This window comes from Lutra lutra, chromosome 8 (genome assembly GCF_902655055.1).
Source record: "Lutra lutra chromosome 8, mLutLut1.2, whole genome shotgun sequence".
NCBI lineage: Eukaryota > Metazoa > Chordata > Mammalia > Carnivora > Mustelidae > Lutra > Lutra lutra.
In genome coordinates, this window is record NC_062285.1 from 109,288,903 (window position 1) to 109,309,753 (window position 20,851).

The 20,851-nt window shown below is 35.8% G+C and overlaps 1 long non-coding RNA gene across 1 annotated transcript in view; it reads left to right on the forward strand.

Annotated features, from left to right (window-relative positions):
* The window catches only part of LOC125107747 (uncharacterized), a 43,078-nt gene extending 23,714 nt beyond the window's left edge, over positions 1–19,364 (forward strand). The window contains exon 3 of the long non-coding RNA XR_007129646.1: positions 19,300–19,364. This is a non-coding gene — a long non-coding RNA (uncharacterized LOC125107747). The remainder of the gene's footprint in view (positions 1–19,299) is intronic.
* Positions 19,365–20,851: the final 1,487 nt, after the last annotated feature.

Below are 20,851 nucleotides of genomic sequence, written 5' to 3' on the forward strand. Positions count from 1 at the left end.
AACATCTTTTCATGTACCTGTTAGCCATCCATGTCTTCTTTGGATAAATGTTCACTCAAATCCTCTGTTCACTTTTTAATTAAATTTAAACAAATCTTTAAATTTGCTATTGTGTTATATGTGTTCTTACGTATTTTGGCTACCAACCCCTTATTAGACATGATATTTGTAAATATTTTCTCCGGTTCTGTAGGTTGCCTTTTCATTTTGCAGACGATTTAAATTTTTTTTTTTTTTTTTTTTTTTTGCTGTGCAGAATTTTTAGTTCAATGTAGTTCCATTTGTTAATTTTTGCTTTTGTTAGGTGTCAAGAAGAATGTCAAGAAGCTTTTGCCCATGTTTTCTTTTAGTATTTCTATGGTTTCAGGTCTTATATTCAAGTCCTTAATCCATTTTTTTTGTGTGGTGTAAGTTTTTTTGTGTGGTATAAGATAGTGGTCAAGTTTCATTCTTAAGCATGTGACTGTCTAGTTTAATCAAAACCGTTTATAAGAGACTTACTATAGCTTTGTAATATAGTTTTAAATCAGGTAGTATGACGCTCTCTGGGTGGTGAGAGTGAGCGTGTTTGTTTTGTTCCCGTTCTTAAGAGAAAATGCTTTTAGCTTTTCGCTGTTGAGGATGATGTTAGCTGTAGGTTGTACTATAATTTTTCATTTTCAGTGCAAACCTGCAAAGTGGATAATATTTCTTCCTGTTCTACAGGTAAGGAAACTGATGCTCATTATGACTAAAAACTTTGAAAAGTTTATTATTTATTTTTTTGTAATTCTGTAAAATATGCTGCTCAAATAGAAGCTAAGGCTATCTGCTTCAAAGATTATTTCTTTTCTTTCTTTTTAATGGTAATGTTACCATTTCTATTAGCTATTACTGATTCTAGGTGCCTTTTTTTTTTTAAAGATTTATTTATTTATTTATTTATTTATTTATTTATTTGACAGACAGAGATCACAAGCAGGCAGAGAGGCAGGCAGAGAGAGAGGGGGAAGAGGCTCCCTGCCAAGCAGAGAACCTGATATGGGGTGGATCCCAGACCCTGGGATCATGACCTGAGCTGAAGGCAGAGGCTTTAACCTGCTGAGCCACCCAAGTGCCCCTCTAGGTGCTTTTTTTTTGAGTTTTTAAACATTTGCTGAGTCATAAGGTGAAATTTGTATCTTTTTAAATTTTAATGAGATATAGCTGACATATAACATTGTAAGTTTACAGTGTCAACAGTTTGATTTGATACATATATATATATATATATATATATATATAAGTTTTTCAGTAATGAAGATTAAAGTGAGGATTATAAAGATACTATATGGTCACACAATCTAAAAAATCTTAAGAATTTTTTTTTTTTTCTAAATTAAGGGATGATTTAATTTCTCTCTTTTGGGAATATCGATAGGTTCCCAAGTCAGACCGTAGAATCACTTGAAAAATATCAATTAGGCAATTAAATAATACTTAGACACATTTCAGAAATAAGCACTGGAGCGGATAGAATGCTATATATACTATTTATTTTGAAAAATATGAATCTAAGTCTCTAACTTAAGACTTTCAGATCATGGTAAAGGAAATTATATAAAACAGGGGCACCTGGGTGGCTCAGGTGTTAGGAGACTGCCTTCAGCTCAGGACATGATCCCGGGGTTCTGGGGTTGAGCCCCGAATCATGTTGCCTGCTGGGCGGGAGGCCTGCTTCTCCCTCTCCTACTCCCCTGCTTGTGTTCCCTCTCTCACTATGTCAAATAAATAAATAAAAATCTTTAAAAAAAAAAGGAAATTATAAAACAGTGACTTTCAAACATTAAAATGCATCAGTATTACCATTGAAAATACTGATTTCTGGGCTCAACTCTCAGAGATTCTGATTCAGAGGGTCTGGTGTAGGGCTGAATTTTTGCTTTTCTATAAGTACCCAGTTAATACTGATGCTGCTGGTCTATGGGCCACACATTGTGAATGGCTGTAATACAGGAAACACTGGGGGTGGGGTGCGAGAGGGATAAGGGGAAGCTGCTGGGTTCTGACTTCAGGTAGGAGGGAGGGGAAGCCAGTATTTGGCAACTGAGGAGGCCACAGGGGCAGAGGAGTTGAAATTCCAAGATTAATTTTTGACCCAGAGTTTTTATTTCTGAAATGTTTTAAACAATGAATGAATGAACTAATAACATTGCCACTCATAAAAATATATTATTTGAGATACAGTCAAGGAACCGTAGTGTACTTGATTGCAAAATGTGTAACAAAATACTTCCTGACCAATATTAGATTTAATCAATTTACAACGCATTTCAAAGAATTACATAATCATTCACATCTGTCTTCATATGTGGAATGCTCTAAAGAACCCTATCAAAATTTAATTTGAATCCAGTGTTTGAGCAAATCTGGTTTAAATATTTTTTCTGTGGATAAGGGACAGCTTCCTTTCCACTTTTTTATGTGTCATTATTTAAAAACCCTACCTCTGTCCCTGAAAACGTAGAATGGAAAGTGCATGAAATTGGAGTATAAATGTATGACCTCTATTTTCTCACAGGGATTTTTTTTTTGTAGGTTAACAAGATTTTCACTTATTGCATGTTTGATATCTTTTGATGAGAGAAGCTATATAAATATCAAATATTATTCTAGGCAAAGGGTTCATTAGTGCTCTGTTTTCCATTAATTTTGCCAAAACCAAATTGGCACTGAATGGAATTCTACAGAATGTTTGGCAACCACTTGTTTTCTGTCAAAATCGTGTCAATATACAGATGGATTCCATTTTCACAGGAACTTAAATAAAGTGATATTCAAGATTAAAATTTGGGATGAAATAACTATTAATGTGTGAAATGCCTTAAGGAATTTACGCAGTAATGCAGAATGTGATGAAATGCAATAAAAGCTAACTAAATTATGAAACTACTTGGAAAAATAGATGGAGTTGGATATGTTATGATGATGACCATTGGCAGTCTCATGTAATCACACGATACCAATAGCAAAGGGAATATTTTTAAATTTAAAATTACAGTTAGTAAATCTGGCCAGAAATAACTCCTAATGTTAATATAAAGAAATTACCTCTCTCTTGGGAAAAGTGCTGTTTGTCACTGTCTGAACACATCATAAAACTCTAATGCTACATTGTGAAAAATTGTGTGTGTGTGAGTGAATGTGCACAAGGGTGAAACTATTGAGAGTCATGAAAGCGATCCTGTGAAAGTAGACAATCTTGGCCAAATAGCACATAAACAGCTTGATATTTCACAGGGCTGAGTGTTAGTTACTCTTTTATGCTTTAGAATTACCTGAGAGTGATGACTTAATCCTATCTAACGAGAGGAGCTTAACTAGGGAGTCTTTAGAAAGAGACACAAACTGTCCTTTACTTCAGTCTTTCAATGACTTTATTGATAGCAAACCATGTAGATGGCACAGTCTTAAGCTGGAGAGTTAAAGAGACAAAGAAACAATAAATATGTCCCCATGGAACTTAGTGGAACTTAGTTTGTGTTCTATTAGGGAAGGCACATAATTTAAAAATGCATATAAAAATGTGAAATATAGGAACGCCTGGGTGGCTCAGTGGGTTAAAGCCTCTGCCTTCGGCTCGGGTCATGATCCCAGGGTCCTGGGATTGAGTCCCGCATCGGGCTCCCTGCTCAGCGGGGAGCTTGCTTCCCTTCCTCTCTCTCTCTGCCTGCTTCTCTGCCCACATGTGATCTGTCTGTCAAATAAATAAATAATAAAAAATCTTTAAAAAAATGTGAAATATATGTTAAATATATAATATAAATATAGAATGTATTGACAGGGTCATTGGTTTATAGAAAAGTTGGAGCTGTTCAGGTAATAGAGTTTGAGATGATCCCATTTTAAGAGAAACATCAAAGCAAGTGTCTCTGAGGGAGTGATATTTGAGCAGAGATCTGAAAATGGGTGACAACCTATGGGAAGAGACTTCCAATTTGATAAAATAAGGGTACATGAGGGTAAATATACTTGTTATTTTTAAGGAACATCAGTAAAGCCAGAGAAGTACATGGAGGGAAACTATGGCCTGGGACATATCATGAAGGCATGGAGCAGATCATGTTGGCCATATAAAATTTTATATTTTAATCTAAATTGAATATAAATCCATTAGAACATTTTGAGGAGGAAAGTGACATGATCTGACTCATTTGTAAGTAAGGAATAAATTCTATCTGAATGTGGAAGTTTGCGGATTTAAGTAACGTTGGAATATAGGTCCATTCTTTTGAGCCTACTAAGGTGCTACTGTTATCCTCCTGAAATATTAATTCAGAATAATATTTAAATGCATTTAATTTCAAAATAACTTACTATATGTTAGGAATACTCTGTAAGTGCTTTATTCTTCCTATGAAACACATTTATTACATCTATGCACAGTTTTGAAAGTAGTGATAAAATGAACACATGTAATCTCTGTCAGATTTATGTTAAAGTCTTAATAACCTCTTTTAGAGGCCTTTTATATTGATTAAATGCATTTCTAAGAATTTAGTGTCTTATGTTGCTGTAAGTGAAATTTAAAAAAATAATACCCAATATTGTAATGCTGGCATATGAAAATGGTTTATAAGTTAACCTATTATCCAGAGATCTTGCTAAATTGTTTCATTAGTTCTATCATTTTTATAGTTTCTTTAGGATTATCTATATGAAGAATCTTGTCATCTGAAAATAAAGTTTAATTTCTCACGTTCTAATCTTCATGATTTTATTCTTCTTCATATCTTCTTGCAATAGGTATTACCTTCAGAAATGTCGTAGTGGTAAGAGCAGACATTCTTTCTTGTTGTCCTGATCCTAGGGGTAATTGGTCCATGTTTATCGCTAAGTAGGTTAGGAGTATGACCCCATAGAAGTTCTTTATCAGATGGAAAAATTTCGTTTCTATTATGTTTCTAAGAGTTTGCATCATGAATAAATATTTAATCTAACACGTGTTTCTTCATTACATGAAGGTGATTTTAATGTAGGTCACCTTTCATTGTCTTCTTAAATGTGAGTCAGATTTTCCTGGTTTTTATAATATTGAATTGTATTCTGTATACATAGGAAGAATTTGTGTACAACATATGGGGTTCCCCACTAGTGTTTCTCTTTTTTTTAAGGATTCAAACCTCATTTTCCAGCAGATACAGATGCCTTACATTCTGCTTCTGATTCTTTTTGATATGAAGACTGTGGGTTTTCTGTTAGTGTTTTATGCCCTACCCAAGTCACTGACTTCAGCCAGCCCTCAAGCTGAAAGCTGGAAAAATTTGTAACTATATCTGTGCCACTTCCTACTTTCGAATATTGACTTATCTTCAGAATGTGCCTGCTTTCAGATGGTTGTGTATTTGTGTGTGCACTTGTTTTTTTAGTTTTTATTTGACATCATTGAGTTCTGCAGGAACTACTTAGCTAGAAAATAAGCAAAAGTCTTTATCTTCTTACTTTCAACCTATCTGAGTTTTTCAATTATAAGAAAATTTTGTAGAGAAAACTCTTCATCTTTGAAGATCAGAAACTATTCATTTTCTATAATATCTTGCTTGATAATTTTAACAAGTTATTACATCTATGTAGGTAATTATATTTCTTCTGCCGTCATTTGAAAATATCACTAAAATTTCAACTGGCATATCTCGATTTGCAGATGACATGATTCTATACACAGAAAATTCCAAAGCAACACCTGGGTGGCTCAATTGGTTAAAAATCTGAGTCTCGATCTCAGCTCAGGTCTTGACCTCAGGGTCGTGAATTCAAGCCCAACATGGAGCCTACTTGAAAAGGAGAAAAAAAAATCACAAAGAACCTACAGATCGACAAAACCTAAAGCAAAACTATGAGAAATAATAAATTCAGCAAATCGTTAGGATAGAAGATCAATATAAAAACTGTTTTTATATACCAGCAATGATTATTAAAAAAGGAAGTTAAGAGAGCAAATCTATTTATAATAGTATTCAAAATAATCAAATGCCCTCATATGAATTTAATGAAGAGATAAACTTAATGCAAAAAAAATTATATACTGAAGGAGAGGAGTCAAGATGGCGGAGAAGTAGCAGGCTGAGATTACTTCAGGTAGCGGGAGATCAGCTAAATAGCTTATCTAAAGATTGCAAACACCTACAAATCCAACGGGAGATTGAAGAGAAGAAGAACAGCAATTCTAGAAACAGAAAATCAACCACTATCTGAAAGGTAGGACTGGCGGAGAAGTGAATCCAAAGCGACGGGAAGATAGACCGCGGGGGAAGAGGCCGGCTCTCGGTGAGTGGCGGAGCAACGGAGCACAAAATCGGGACTTTTAAAAGTCTGTTCCACTGAGGGACATCGCTCCAGAGGCTTAACCCGGGTGAAGCCCGCGCGGGGTCAGCGTGGCCTCAGGTCCCGCAGGGTCACAGAAGGATCGGGGTGTCTGAGTGTCGCAGAGCTCACAGGTATTAGAACGGGGAAGCTGGCTACAGAGACAGAGCCGAGGAGTGAGCTCTCAGCTCGGGGTTACCTAAAACCAGTCACAGGTTCGGTCAGCTCGGAGCGCGGCCGGAGGCCAGGGTGGCGGGAGTCATTGGGCGCTGTTCTCTGGGGGTGCACTGAGGAGTGGGGCCCCGGGCTCTCGGCTCCTCCGGGCCGGAGACTGGGAGGCCGCCATCTTCATTCCCGCCCTCCGGAATTCTACGGAAAGCGCTCAGGGAACAAAAGCTACCGAAAGCAAACCCAGCAAACCCGAGCGGATTACTCAGCCTGGCCCTGGTAAGGGCGGTGCAACTCCGCCTGGGGCAAAGACGCTTGAGAATCACTACAACAGACCCCTCCCCGAGAAGATCAGCAAGAAACCCAGCCAGGACCAAGTTCACCTACCAAGGAGTATAGTTTCAATACCAAGGAGAGCGGCGGAATTCCAGAGGAGGAGAAAGCAAAGCACGGAACTCATGGCTTTCTCCCCATGATTCTTTAGCCTTGCACTTAATTTAATTTTTTTTTCTTTTTCAATTTTTTTTCTTCTTCTGCTAAATTTTTTTAACTTATACCCTTTCCTTTTTTAACATTTTTTAACTAGTTTATCTAATATATATATTTTTTTCCTTTTTATACTTTTTCTTTATTGGTTTTCTTTTTTAATTTTTTTTTTCTTTCTTTCTGAACCTCTTTTTATCCCCTTTCTCCCCCCTCACGATTTGGGATCTCTTCTGATTTGGCTAAAGCATATTTTCCTGGGGTTGTTGCCACCCTTTTAGTATTTTACTTGCTTCTTCATATACTCTTATCTGGACAAAATGACAAGGCGGAAAAATTCACCACAAAAAAAAGAACAAGAGGCAGTACCTAATCAATACAGACATTGGTAATATGTCAGATCCAGAGTTCAGAATGACGATTCTCAAGGTTCTAGCCGGGCTTGAAAAAGGCATGGAAGATATTAGAGAAACCCTCTCGGGAGATATAAAAGCCCTTTCTGGAGAAATAAAAGAACTAAAATCTAACCAAGTTGAAATCAAAAAAGCTATTAATGAGGTGCAAACAAAAATGGAGGCTCTGACGGCTAGGATAAATGAGGCAGAAGAAAGAATTAGCAATATAGAAGACCAAATGACAGAGAATAAAGAAGCTGAGCAAAAGAGGGACAAACAGCTACTGGATCACGAGGGGAGAATTTGAGAGATAAGTGACACCATAAGACGAAACAACATTAGAATAATTGGGATTCCAGAAAAAGAGGAAACAGAGAGGGGAGCAGAAGGTATATTGGAGAGAATTATTGGAGAGAATTTCCCCAATATGGCAAAGGGAACAAGTATCAAAATCCAGGAGGTTCAGAGAACCCCCCTCAAGATCAATAAGAATAGGTCCACACCCCATCACCTAATAGTAAAATTGACAAGTCTTAGTGACAAAGAGAAGATCCTGAAAGCAGCCCGGGAAAAGAAGTCTGTAACGTACAATGGTAAAAATATTAGATTGGCAGCAGACTTATCCACAGAGACCTGGCAGGCCAGAAAGAGCTGGCATGATATATTCAGAGTACTAAATGAGAAAAACATGCAGCCAAGAATACTATATCCAGCTAGGCTATCATTGAAAATAGAAGGAGAGATTAAAAGCTTCCAGGACAAACAAAAACTGAAAGAATTTGCAAATACCAAACCAGCTCTACAGGAAATATTGAAAGGGGTCCTCTAAGCAAAGAGAGACCCTAAAAGAAGTAGATCAGAAAGAAACAGAGACAATATACAATAACAGTCACCTTACAGGCAATACAATGGCACTAAATTCATATCTCTCAATACTTACCCTGAATGTTAATGGGCTAAATGCCCCAATCAAAAGACACAGAGTATCAGAATGGATAAAAAAACAAAACCCATCTATATGTTGCCTACAAGAAACTCATCTTAAACCTGAAGATACCTCCCGATTTAAAGTGAGGGGGTGGAAAAGAATTTACCATGCTAATGGACATCAGAAGAAAGCAGGAGTGGCAATCCTTATATCAGATCAATTAGATTTTAAGCCAAAGACTACAATAAGAGATGAGGAAGGACACTATATCATACTCAAAGGAACTATCCAACAAGAATATCTAACAATTTTAAATATCTATGCCCCTAACGTGGGAGCAGCCAACTATATAAACCAATTAATAACAAAATCAAAGAAACATATCGACAATAATACAATAATAGTAGGGGATTTTAACACTCCCCTCACTGAAATGGACAGATCATCCAAGCAAAAAATCAACAAGGACATCAAGGCCTTAAATGACACACTGAACCAGATGGACATCACAGATATATTCAGAACTTTTCATCCAAAAGCAACAGAATACACATTCTTCTCTAGTGCACATGGAACATTCTCCAGAATAGATCACATTCTAGGTCCTAAATCAGGTCTCAACCGTTATCAAAAGATTGGAATCATTCCCTGCATATTTTCAGACCACAATGCTCTGAAGCTAGAACTCAATCACAAGAGGAAATTTGGAAAGAACCCAAATACATGGAGACTAAACAGCATCCTTCTAAAGAATGAATGGGTCAACCAGGAAATTCAAGAAGAATTGAAAAAATTCATGGAAACAAATGATAATGAAAACACAATGGTTCAAAATCTGTGGGACACAACAAAGGCAGTCCTGAGAGGAAAATATATAGCGGTCCAAGCCTTTCTCAAGAAACAAGAAAGGTCTCAGGTACACAACCTAACCCTACACGTAAAGGAGCTGGAGAAAGAACAAGAAAGAAACCCTAAACCCAGCAGGAGAAGAGAAATCATAAAGATCAGAGCAGAAATCAATGAAATAGAAACCAAAAAAAAAAAAAATAGAACAAATCAACGAAACGAGGAGCTGGTTCTTTGAAAGAATTAATAAGATTGATAAACCCCTGGCCAGACTTATCAAAAGAAAAGAGAGAGGACCCAAATAAATAAAATCATGAATGAAAGAGGAGAGATCACAACGAACAACAAAGAAATACAGACAATTATAAGAACATACTATGAGCAACTCTACGCCAACAAATTTGACAATCTGGAAGAAATGGATGCATTCCTAGAGACATATAAACTACCACAACTGAACCAGGAAGAAATAGAAAGCCTCAACAGACCCATAAGCAGTAAGGAGATTGAAACAGTCATCAAAAATCTCCAAACAAACAAAAGCCCAGGGCCAGATGGCTTCCTGGGGGAATTCTACCAAACATTTAAAGAAGAACTAATTCCTATTCTCCTGAAACTGTTCCAAAAAATAGAAATGGAAGGAAAACTTCCAAACTCATTTTATGAGGCCAGCATCACCTTGATCCCAAAACCAGACAAGGATCCCATCAAAAAAGAGAACTACAGACCAATATCCTTGATGAACACAGATGCAAAAATTCTCGCCAAAATACTAGCCAATAGGATTCAACAGTACATTAAAAGGATTATTCACCACGACCAAGTGGGATTTATTCCAGGGCTGCAAGGCTGGTTCAACATCCGCAAATCAATCAATGTGATACAACACATTAATAAAAGAAAGAACAAGAACCATATGATACTCTCCATAGATGCTGAAAAAGCATTTGACAAAGTACAGCATCCCTTCCTGATCAAAACTCTTCAAAGTCTAGGGATAGAGGGCACATACCTCAATATTATCAAAGCCATCTATGAAAAACCCACCGCAAATATCATTTTCAATGGAGAAAAACTGAAAGCTTTTCCGCTAAAGTCAGGAACACGGCAGGGATGTCCGTTATCACCACTGCTATTCAACATAGTACTAGAAGTCCTAGCCTCAGCAATCAGACAACAAAAGGAAATTAAAGGCATCCAAATCGGCAAAGAAGAAGTCAAACTATCACTCTTTGCAGATGATATGATACTATATGTGGAAAACCCAAAAGGCTCCACTCCAAAACTGCCTGAACTTGTACAGGAATTCAGTAAAGTGTCAGGATATAAAATCAATGCACAGAAATCAGTTGCATTTCTCTACACCAACAACAAGACAGAAGAAAGAGAAATTAAGGAGTCCATCCCATTTACAATTGCACCCAAAACTATAAGATACCTAGGAATAAACCTAACCAAAGAGACTAAGAATATATACACAGAAAACTATAAAGTACTCATGAAAGAATTTGAGGAAGACACAAAGAAATGGAAAATTGTTCCATGCTCCTGGATTGGAAGAATAAATATTGTGAAAATGTCTATGCTACCTAAAGCAATCTACACATTTAATGCAATTCCTATCAAAGTACTATCCATTTTTTTCAAGGAAATGGAACAAATCATCCTAAAATTTATATGGAACCAGAAAAGACTTCGAATAGCCAAAGCAATATTGAAAAAGAAAGCCAAAGTTGGTGGCATCACAATTCCAGACTTCAAGCTCTATTACAAAGCTGTCATCATCAAGACAGCATGGTACTGGCACAAAAACAGACACATAGATCAATGGAACAGAATAGAGAGCCCAGAAATAGACCGTCAACTCTATGGTCAACTCATCTTCGACAAAGCAGGAAAGAATGTCCAATGGAAAAAAGACAGCCTCTTCAATAAATGGTGTTGGGAAAATTGGACAGCCACATGCAGAAAAATGAAATTGGATCATTTCCTTACACCACACATGAAAATAGACTCAAAATGGATGAAGGATCTCAATGTGAGAAAAGAATCCATCAAAATCCTTGAGTAGAACACAGGCAGCAACCTCTTCAACCTCAGCCGCAGCAACATCTTCCTAGGAACATCGCCAAAAGCAAGGGAAGCAAGGGCAAAAATGAACTACTGGGATTTTATCAAGATCAAAAGCTTTTGCACAGCAAAGGAAACAGTTAACAAAACCAAAAGACAACTGACAGAATGGGAGAAGATATTTGCAAATGACATATCAGATAAAGGGCTAGTGTCCAAAATCTATAAAGAACTTAGCAAACTCAACACCCAAAGAACAAATAATCCAATCAAGAAATGGGCAGAAGACATGAACAGACATTTCTGCAAAGAAGACATCCAGATGGCCAACAGACACATGAAAAAGTGCTCCACATCACTCGGCATCAGGGAAATACAAATCAAAACCACAATGAGATACCACCTCACACCAGTCAGAATGGCTAAAATTAACAAGTCCGGAAATGACAGATGCTGGCGAGGATGCGGAGAAAGGGGAACCCTCCTACACTGTTGGTGGGAATGCAAGCTGGTGCAACCACTCTGGAAAACAGCATGGAGTTTCCTCAAAATGTTGAAAATAGAACTACCCTATGACCTAGCAATTGCACTGCTGGGTATTTACCCTAAAGATACAAACGTAGTGATCCGAAGGGGCACGTGCACCCGAATGTTTATAGCAGCAATGTCTACAATAGCCAAACTATGGAAAGAACCTAGATGTCCATCCACAGACGAATGGATAAAGAAGATGTGGTATATATACACAATGGAATACTATGCAGCCATCAAAAGAAATGAAATCTTGCCCTTTGCGACGATGTGGATGGAACTAGAGGGTATCATGCTTAGCGAAATAAGTCAATCGGAGAAAGACAACTATCATATGATCTCCCTGATATGAGGGATAGGAGATGCAACATGGGGGGTTAAGGGGGTAGGAGAAGAGTAAATGAAACAAGATGGGATTGGGAGGGAGACAAACCATAAGTGACTCTTAATCTCACAAAACAAACTAAGGTTTGATGGGGGGTGGGGGGTTGGGAGGGGGGTGGGATTATGGACACTGGGGAGGGTATGTGCTATGGTGAGTGCTGTGAAGTGTGTAAACCTGGTGATTCACAGACCTGTACCCCTAGGGATAAAAATATATGTTTATAAAAAATAAAATTTTAAAAAAAAAAGGAAAAAAAATATATATTGAAAAGTGTAAAACAGTGCTGAAAGAAATTAAAGAGTTAAGTGAAATGGAAAGACCTTTTGTGTTCATGGATTAGAAGTCAATATTACTGAGAAGTCAAAACTTCCCAGTGATCTATAGATTTCATACAATCCATACTAAAATTCCCAGTGGCCAATCGTATGAATGTAGAAAAGTAGATCCTGAAATTCATACGGAATTGTGAGGAGCCCGATTTACCAAAATGATCCCGAAAAAGAAGAACAAAGTTGGAAGTCTCACAATTCCTGATTTCAAAATTTGCTACAAAGATACTGTAATAAATATAGTGTAATATTGGTATAATGACAGCCATTTAAGTCAATGGACTAGAACTGGGAGTCCTGAAATAAACTCCATCTATAATCCTTTGATGCTGGACAAGTTGCCAAGGCCATATAACGAGGAAAGACTAATCTCCTCAGTAACAGATAGTGGCATGACTGGATATCTACAAGCAATAAAGTGAGGTGGTACATTTATTTCACAACATATACAAATATCAGCTCCAAATAGATCAATGGCCTACATAGAAGAGCTATAGAGAGGAAATGAAGGGTGACCGCTGAATGAAGGTTGCCTGGTACAGAGTTTTCCTTTGGGGTGATGAAATATCTTGAAATTAGATGGAGGTAGTCATTGTATGATGCAAATGAATTAAATTGTACACTTTACAAAGGTTAATTTTATGTTAGGCGAACTCACCTGAAAAATCACACTGTTAGTATTTTTTATGGATGGACAAAACCCCAAGATTTAGAACATGTTCTGTTGGAAAGGCTTGTGGGGAAAACAGGTGCTGTCACACTCTGCTGATGGGAATGCAAAATAGCACAAACCCCATTGAGGGGAATTTGGCAATTGCTAGCAAAATTGCATGTGTACTAGCCCACTTCTAAGAATAGCTTCCATAGATGCAGTGGCTAAAAGACCAAATGATGTATGTGCAAGTCCATTCAGTGGATTTCTTCTAATAGTGAAAGAGTAGAAACAGGGTAAACGTCTATTAGTAGGGATTGGGGGAAAAGCCAGGTTTCATTCACACAATGGAGGGCTCTGTCTGTAACAAGGACTGAGGAAGATCAATTCACTGCTGTGAAGAGATTGCTGGGGTGGGTTTTTCCATGAAAAAAGCAAAGTGAATGTCCAGAATAGACAAACCTATGGAGTCAGATCTAAAGAGATTAATGTCTGCCTATGGCTGGGAGGAAAAGGCATGGGAGAGAGGAAGATTGGGAATTTCTTATACAGCAATAAAATTAAGTGGTGATGAGTGTACAAGTCTGAAAAGACTAAAAACCATTGAATTGTATTTTTAAATGGGTAAACTTTATAATATGTGAATTATATCTCAATAAAGTTGTTACAGAAAAAGAGAGGTGATAGGTTTGGCACATGGATGCAGAAATCTGTCAGATTGCATATTTTCCATCATTGAGCTACAGAAAATTAATAGTCCGGAGGCAATGGTCCAGGTTAATGGGGATTTTCATAAAATACTGTTATTTGGAGAGACCTCCAAAATGGGGGCAGAGGTGAGAAAGAAGTGATTTCCAATCTAGGTTAAATTAATACAAAGTTCTAGGAAATAATTTTTGAGATAAAACAGAGTGCTTCCTCATTTAGAAGGCCAAGAACCAAACTATTGGAAGCAAAGTGAAATGGGCCTAGGTCGTTATTTTAGAGCTCCTTCTTACCCGAAGGAAAAAAATATTTCAAACTGGCTCAAGAAGTGACAGAAAAGCAAATGGAAAAATGGCAGCCAAAAGTGTAAATAAGGTGATCGGGCGTCTAATCTTGCCAGGACTGGTGATAGATGAATTATAAGAAAAAAGTCTGGAAGAATTCCACAGGAGAACATTAAAAATAGGATTAGGGAAGGAGTCTAGGAAAGAAATAGTTTCGGTTGCCATCCTCTCCTTGTTTATAAGTATCTGAATCTTTCATGGTACAGGAAATTCCTGTAGAATGGGTCATTGTACACTTTTTCACAATCAGAGTGTTGGAGGAAAATGAGAAAACCAAGGTGCTACTGAGAAAACCAGTAGCACAGAAGGTGATGACAAAAGAAGGGAGCAAGCTGAATTTGTGGAGGCTGCAAGATGTCAGGTGACAAGATAAGTAGACAAAAAGTAGTCGATTGTAAATTAGCCAACCAGAATAATTTTGCAGTGATTTAAAAGCAATTAAAAGAGTCACATCATCACATTAAATTCACTTTAATATTCAACTTATCTGTCACCTGTCAAAACAAGTTTTTTTTTTAAAAAAAAGGTTTTATGTAAAATATCCCATAGTAAATTTAAGAACATTCAATCCTTGATTATAGTTGTTTAAGTGAAGGAAGGACACATGAATAAAATGAGTCTTACAGATAATTTGATCTTTTTTTGTAGTATACGCTGAAGATTAAATATTTGTGGGGTTAATGGTCTTATTAAAATTTACTTACGCACCTTTATATTCCAGAGACTGGGTAATCAGTATACAGAGAAATGGCTCACCTTTAATCTAGCAAACTCAATTTCTTGATTTTAAGGGATTTATGTCGTGGACTTCTGAAAATAGTGTTTTTAAAGGATACCTAGTACTGATACGGAAAGCTGGTTTCGAAAAAAATTATCAGATTCCCCACCCTGCCCCCACACTTCCCTTGACCAGTATCCAATTCAGTGCATTTAAAAACAAAGGGGGAACTTATTTGAATGTTAAACATAGACTTTATGATTAATAATCATAGAAAATAGTTTTCTCAGTTCCTCAACTTACTTTCTCCTCAGAACATTTGAGATGCTTCCCAACTGTTAGTTCATATGTTCACTTCTAAAATGTAGAAGATTATTATATTTCCTTGTTGATTTTAAATCTAAAATGTGGATTCAGGATTCAACTCTACTACTAGATTAGTTTCTTTTGACCATTTATCTTTCCAAATGTTATCCAAATGGAACAAAAATATTCTCTAAGAACTCATAGGATAAAAAAGGGAGAAAAAATATTTTTTTAAAGATTTTTATTTATTTATTTGACAGAAAGAGAGAGAGATCACAAGCAGGCAGACAGGCAGGCGGGCCGGGGGCGGGGAGAAGCAGGCTCCCTGCTGAGCAGAGAGCCCGATGCGGAGTTCGATCCCAGGACCCTGGGATCGTGACCTGAGCCGAAGGCGGATACTTAATTACTGAGCCACCCAGGCACCCCGAGAAAAAATATTTTTGATGGTTTGTTCAATCTTTTAAATTTTGTTCTTGTTTTTACCTATATAGAGATAATCTAAAAGCTGTATTTTAAATCTAAGGAAAGAAATTCCAGATGCCAGGGACCAAGAGATTTACTTATTTAATTTGTGGTGTTTGAAAATTATAATGTGGAGTTCACAATTATGGGTTTGGAGTTCTGGAGGCAATTCCTTTTTATAAACAAAGTATTATTCCATTATTGTTATTTTATGTTGTTATAGCTCAAGAAATTTGTCTCAACAATTTGCATTTTTAAGTAAATGTTTTCTTGGTAGGTTTCATTATACCATGAGCTTCCTAATGTTTATATTACACCTGATTTATGATCATTTTGTTAATATTCTTTCTGAAGAGATTTCACAGAATTAGTCTAACTTAATACTGATCAGAATCATTTAATTTATATCTGATAATTGTTTTATTTTTTTCTTTTCATTAGCAATGTATTTCTCATTAGCTTTATTCTTCAACATAGATTTTTTAAATCTAAACTATGTTAAAACAAAATACATTTCTAGTAGGGCTTCAAATGCTGGTAATTCTTTGATTCTTCATTTTCTGAATTTTTTTTATGTATCGACTATGTGCAATTATTACTCTAAGCATTGAAAATGAATGGTAAGCCACTGAGCTGAATTTTATTTCCATCTCCAGGTCTCACTTAAAAGTCATCTTTCCTGTAAAACTTGCCAAGTATTCTAGTCCATATTATTGATCTTCTTTTTTTTGATCTAAGTTTATATTAACATTCATCATTTGGAGATTCATCAGTCAATTAAACAGTTTTTTTGTTGAGTGCTGATAATATGCCAGGAACACAAAACAGATATGATATTTGATTATACTTTAATATTTCTCATTTATTGTATATGTATATACATATTGCCAAGAAAACCTTGAGGATTATATCATTTTAATTTCTTTTTCACAGAATTGGGTACAAAATAGGAATTTAAAAACTATATATTGAATTTACCAAGTTATATATGTGATAAACTTAACAAGGATAAATGATTTGTCATCTTACAATCAATAACGCTATTAATTGGGTGATGGGCCTTCTTTTTATTTATTTATTTATTCTTATTCTTTTTCTAAGTAGGCCCCCCCACCCAGCATAGTGTCCTAAGTGGGGCATGAACTCATGACCCTGAGATCAAGACCTGAGCTGAAATCAAGAGTTGGATGCTTAACTGACTCAACCACCCATGTGCCCCTGGGTGATGGGCCTTCTTAATATTAAACATTTTTGGGGCACCTGGGTGGCTCAGATGGTTGAGTCTGCCTTTGGCACAAGTCCTTTGTCCGGCTCCCAGCTCAGCAGTGAGTCTGCTTCTCCCTCTCCCTCTGCTTCCCCCCAACCCCCACTTGTGCTCTTTCTGTCTCTGTCTCTCTCACATGAATAAATAAAATATTTTTTAAAAATATTAAACACTTTCATCATGCCTGACCTCGGAAGGAAGGAAGGGAATGTAAGCTAAAAGAAAGTCACCTTAACCCCCTGTTCCTCCCACCCCCTGCCATTATTACAGATTCTGTTATATAATAAATTATAGAAACAAAATTTCAAGAGAGGAAACAGAATGCTGTAAACTTTTAAAAGGGAAACTGACCCACAATGGATGTACGCCATGGATAAAGTTTTTGAATATGTAAAGTGTTAGTTAACATCGAAAAGAAGAGTAGGAGCTGTTAATAAAGTGGATAGATGAAGGGATCTCACATTTTAGAAATGTGGGAAGTTCCAAAGGAAAGTGGGAGAAGCATGGTTGTAAATAACCAAAAAGAAGTCAGTATTGCCCCCATTTTGAGCAACAGCTTAAAATGACATATTATCTGAGGGTATCTTATAGTGACTTTATCAGTATCTCATTGCTAATCAGATAGAAATATGCAGATTCAAACTCGTCTGTCTAATCCTAAATCTTCTGATGATATAGATAAATCCAAAATTTAATCACAGTATGGAAGAATTGTCATGATCAGGCCCTAGCTTTCCTCTCAATCTAATTTTCCATTCCACCTCATCATGTAAACTGCATTTCAGACAAATGATATGGTAAAATCTTAGGAGTCACAAAACAAATCTTATTTATCTTCCTATTCCTCTCAGGACCTGGCAAAATATCTTGCTCCAGTAGGAACTCAGTAAATATTTATTGAATTTTCATTAACACTTCCATTGTCATAAAATGCAGTTTGTATTGTAAAAAAAAAAAAAAAAAAAGATACTGCTTATCAAATAAAAAAGCAGACAAGTGTTTGTTTTTGTTATTTGAGAATAAAAAACAATTTAGCCAAAATAGCATGATAAATAGTCTGTGACAAATGTTGCAAAACAGAGGAGTTAGTTCTGAGTAAAATTTTAATTAATCCCTGAGCAAAAGAAATATAGTATCAAATATGTACAGTTATTTGAAATATTTGAATATTGAAGTTTTTGTTGTCATAAGCAGTTATAATTTATGTCATTTTGCTTGAATAACATGGCTTCAGTGTTGTCTTTTTTGGAACCTGGTAGACTATGAATAAATAGAACAATAAGGTTTTCCATTTCAGAAACTCATCTCCTTATTGTCTGAAATTGTGTCATTTGCTTTGTATAGTCAGTTTATAATGGAGAATTGTCAATTAATAAACTAAATACCCTTTTCAAATATGCACACAAAATTCTTTATTAAATATAAAATATATATCCTAATTATAAAACACAGTTGAGCTATTACTTGAGATACATTCCCTGGTGAAGTTTCTTTCTTACTTTCTTTCCTTTTTTTAAGACTTTATTTATTTATTTGACAGAGAGAGATCACAAATAGGCGGGGAGGCAGGCAGAGAGAGAGAGAGGAGGAAGCAGGCTCCCGAGCCAAAGGCAGAGGCTTTAACCCACTGAGCCGCCCAGGCGCCCCTCTGGTGAAGTTTTTAATGAAATTCTAAAGCCCAGTGGTTGGAAGTTCTATCATCATGATATGACTTACATTCTTGGTGTCTTCTGGTTTTATTATTTTCTATGTTGTGGCCCGAAAACATTTATGCCTTCTAACCAATTATCTAACTCTAAGTCTAGTCCATTGTGGGAGAAATCTGTGGCAAAGCTTAAGACAATAAACTTCTACTTTTATGTTTCACCATGATGAGGAAAAAGTTTTTATTATTCCTGGGCTGGTAGAGGAAGTAAGGTGGGGGCTTCTCAGTGATGGTGTACTAAGTGCATTAAATGAATTTCTTAATCAAATTCTATAACAATCTTTTGAGGGATGAATTTTTCTTACTCCTATTTAATATGAAGAAAGTGGCATTCCTCTGGTTACACAGCAGAAAGAAGTACTGGACTCTTTTTCTCCCATAGTTTTTAGGTCCATGTAGTTGGAATCTTCCGAGTTAAACTTCAAGCTCTATTAACTTTGAAAGGAGGTAGACCCACTGATTGCAATTTTAGTTTGAGAGAGCTGAAAGGAGCCCTGATACATCCATCTTCTATGTAAACTTGGGAAATATACATAATCTTCATGAGTTTCAGTTTCATTCTCTATAAAATGAGAATAATAGCACTTATTTTTTGAGGTTATTGGGATAAATGACATAAAGCGTATAAACCATATTGCCCAGAGCCTGGTACTGAATCCCTTTTGCTGTTTTCATTCCTGATGACAGAAACACTGAAAGTAGTAACCTAATCAGAAATTGAGGCTCTTTCCTAGCAGCCTGTGTTTGGTGAGTTGTCTCTAACTGAATCATCTGTGTAACTAGAATAAACTTACTATCTCTAAGAATTTTATAAAGATTAAAACTGATAATGTATGTAGTGCTCCTGGCAGAGTATCTGACACATTGTGAGGTGTGAGGTCTTAACGTATATTTATGTCTTAGTCTTCTCTGTGCGAATGACCTTAGCTACAATTTTAATGTATAGGAACTAGGACCACTGAAAGATTCAGGGACCACCAACCACGTCTGAAAATCTTTATGAGTTTTCACATCTCTGTGAAACACTATTTGGGTAACGGTGTTTGGATTGGGAGAAATTCTCTAAGGTGCCAAGTTGCAAGTGTGCAGTTTATGTGGTTTTTCAGATTAATATGTTATAAAGGAACTTGGCTACTAATTCTGCTTTTAAAAGTTTAACAGCATTACATAGTGAAATCAGAACCTCTGTTTTCAATGTCTAATTTTACAATCTTTTAAAATATAGCTTTTTAAATTAATTTTAGCCAGAGCAAATACCTTAAAATATATAGACTTATTTAAGTAACTCTTTAAGTATATTAAACAACTATCTATTAAGATAGTCTCAATGAAACTTCAGTTACATTAAACAACTTTAATATTGAATATGACATTTATTTTTTTAGGTCCTGTCAGTTACAAAGAGAGATCTGTGAGAACACTGCATTTGTGTAAACATTAATGTGATCAGCCACAACAAAATCAGTTTTGGTGGTCAACTGTAAGGATTTGGTGATTTAAAAAAAAAAATCAATCATTTCATAGTTTTATAGAAAGATTCTTAAATCATTATTTCAACAAATGGTTTCCCAAATTTTTCTTTTATCATTTGAAGATATTTTCAATTAGTAGAAATTTACGTTTTAACATTTTAACTTTATTAAGTTTTGTATCATTCCATTGAATCGTATCCAGATCTGAAACATTTCTAAGATTTCTAGGAAATAATCCTAATGCCCTAGATTATGAATATCTTATATCTGAGCAATGGGATTCCAGCTATGTTCCTTTAACTCTGTCCAACTATATACAATCACTTGTTCATATGTATTTTTAAGTTCTTAAAATTTGCACATGAATTCTGCTAAATACTACAAGTTAACTTACATATTTATATAAAATAGCACTCAGTAGCTTAGATTTTTTTTTTTATATTTTTAGGGTTATTTATAAAATTAGGAAGGGAATTTTGACTGTATGTGTCATACATATTCATTTTTGAACCTAACATAATAAAATGAGATACCTCTGGATTTGAATTTAACATTTGTGTAAAACAATATAAAATACAGTTAACATTTACTTAATGTCCTACACTTCAGAAAAACTTGAGTTTTTCAGTAATACAGGAAAAAGTAACAATTATGTATTTTAGCTACATGATTTTTTGTTGTTGTTGTTGTTATTATAGTGTTGGTTTTAAGAGTATCAAACCAGAGGACTTTTAGGGGTTTCTAAATTAATAGCAAGTTGATTTAAC